We start from the raw sequence: 2,500 nt of genomic DNA, 5'->3' as shown, positions 1-2,500 counted from the left end.
CATCGACAGTTGATAAGGCAGACATTTGAAAGATGCGTCGCCGGTACGAGGACCGTGCGATCAGCCCAAAGTTATTCAGAGTCACCAAGGCAAACGGACCAGACGAGCCAATCCGATTGGTTTTGATCTAATAAAAGCGTCCCTTCCATCTCTGGTCGGGACTCTGTTTGCATGTATTAGCTCTAGAATTACCACAGTTATCCAAGTAACGTGGGTACGATCTAAGGAACCATAACTGATTTAATGAGCCATTCGCGGTTTCACCTTAATGCGGCTTGTACTGAGACATGCATGGCTTAATCTTTGAGACAAGCATATGACTACTGGCAGGATCAACCAGGGAGCTGCGTCAACGAGAGCTGAGCAGCCGGCCGCCCGGGAGTGTGTCCCGAGGGCCCGCGCGAACACGCAAGCGTCCGCTCAATTATTCTGCAAACAGGAGGAGGCTGAGCTCCCCTGCACGATACACCTCGAAACCCTCTCAGGTCCCGGCGGCGCGCAGCGCCGTCCTAAGTACTTGGTCGGGTTCGAGAGAGGCGCAATCGCCCGGAGATAGGCGAGTAGACGCTTTCAGTGCGAACACCCGTGCTCCCAACTGAGCTTGCCGCTGCCGACAGAGGCCCGGGAGCGTGCTGTCGTGGCATTGCCGGCGGGAAACAACACGCGCCACCTACGGTGACCGGCAGCTCCAACGCCAGCGCCACAGAAGGGCAAAGCCCCACTTGGGTGCAGAAGCGAACTCTCCCAGCACAGCGCACGCGCCAACACGTCCGCAGAGCTGCGATACAAACCACCTGCGAGAACCGCTGGGGGCGACCGAGCAGCAGACGGCGTCGCGACGCCGAGTGCCGGGCGGCGGCGCATCCTCAACGCACACAGTCCGCAATCGGACCAGCACACTGCAGATGTCCACCGCGCTTCGCACCGGGCTCGGCAGAACCCACTTTGGCCGCCTGGCGCCGCGCGCAGGGTGCGCCGGCGCATAGCTGGGACGCCAGCCGGGCCCGTCGGCCGGCGCTCCTGCCACTGGGCGCCCCCCACCAGCCGGCTGTAGTGCGTGCGCTCACGCAGCGCGCGGCCAGCACGCCGGGCGGCCCCCCCTCACCGGCCGGGGACTGTCCCGCCAAGCCACAGCCTCGTATCGCTTCATACCCACATGGCCAACTCAGGTTCGGGGGCATGGCGGGTACCGCCGAAACAACCGGTTCACAGATGTACCGATCGTCGCTATCACCGATGCACCTGCAGCGCGAACAACCGCTCAACAACTGATTTCCAGTTCATTTGCGGATCTTTGGCAGCAAACGTATACGTCAATCTACATTTGCGAAATCTACGATTCTGGCATGCCTGCATGTTATGTGTCACGACACGCTACATCAGCCCACATACACACTGCGGCATGTACACGAGAGAACACGTGGAAGATGGTCCGCGCACGTGTGCAATGTCCCTTGCGCGGTCGACTGTCAACCGGCCTCTGTAGCATGTCGCAGATGTGGAACGCGGTCCACCGTGCTATCATGTTGTGTGGGGCAATACGATTAAATAGGAAAACCCTCGTCGCTACATCAACAGACGGCTCACGCTGATTCCCGGCAGAGGGAGGAGGGGGGGGGGGGGGGGGCCAACATGCAATACTTTCGTCCGTACCTACTTACCACATGTCTGTACGGCGTACAACAGTGCAATCTCGCTGTAATGGGGAGACGAGACAAGTAGCATCGTGCACAACATATGGCCCTTATGATTCGCCATTGTAGGGCGCAGCCGGTGTACGGTCAAGCATGTGCCACATTATGTCACTCAGTACGTAACGACGGATGATCAGTGTGGGTTACGCGTACATCAGCGGACAGTCCACACAGGCCGTACCACAACGTACACTGACTGCATCGACAACCGAATGCAACTGAACAGCTGCAAGGCTCATTTCACAAACAAACGCCTGACCGACCAGCTTGGAAGGGCAGGAGGGGAGGGCGATATTCGTTCTGTAGCGGTACACCCTTCCAGTGGTTAGCGGGACTGTGTAGAAAGTACGCAACACTCGAAAGACCTTTATGTGAGGGTACGCACCATGGCATCAAGAAATACACATGACACCAGAGGATCCAAGCAGTGAACTATGTTCAGAGGGTTGCTGTTAGGCAAAGCTACATTCCTGTGACGTTACATGTGACAGTTAAGGTGCAGTGTAAGTTAGGTTAAGGTGCAGTGTAAGTTAGGTTAAGGTGCAGTGTAAGTTAGGTTAAGGTGCAGTGTAAGTTAGGTTAAGGTGCAGTGTAAGTTAGGTTAAGGTGCAGTGTAAGTTAGGTTAAGGTGCAGTGTAAGTTAGGTTAAGGTGCAGTGTAACTTAGGTTAAGGTGCAGTGTAAGTTAGGTTAAGGTGCAGTGTAAGTTAGGTTAAGGTGCAGTGTAACTTAGGTTAAGGTGCAGTGTAACTTAGGTTAAGGTGCAGTGTAACTTAGGTTAAGGTGCAGTGTAACTTAGGTTAAGGT

General features: G+C 55.8%; 1 non-coding gene across 1 annotated transcript in view; it reads right to left on the bottom strand.

The window, feature by feature from the left end:
* Positions 1-343, bottom strand: part of LOC126329019 (small subunit ribosomal RNA) — a 1,894-nt gene extending 1,551 nt beyond the window's left edge. Inside the window, exon 1 of the ribosomal RNA XR_007562121.1 lies at positions 1-343. This exon is cut by the window's left edge and continues 1,551 nt beyond it. This is a non-coding gene — a ribosomal RNA (small subunit ribosomal RNA).
* Between the last annotated feature and the right edge of the window lie 2,157 nt (positions 344-2,500).

Source organism: Schistocerca gregaria, unplaced genomic scaffold (assembly GCF_023897955.1).
Source record: "Schistocerca gregaria isolate iqSchGreg1 unplaced genomic scaffold, iqSchGreg1.2 ptg001154l, whole genome shotgun sequence".
In the NCBI taxonomy this organism is placed as follows: Eukaryota; Metazoa; Arthropoda; class Insecta; order Orthoptera; family Acrididae; genus Schistocerca; species Schistocerca gregaria.
The sequence above is the reverse complement of the archived record's forward strand: the minus strand, read 5'-3'. Positions and strand labels throughout refer to the sequence as shown.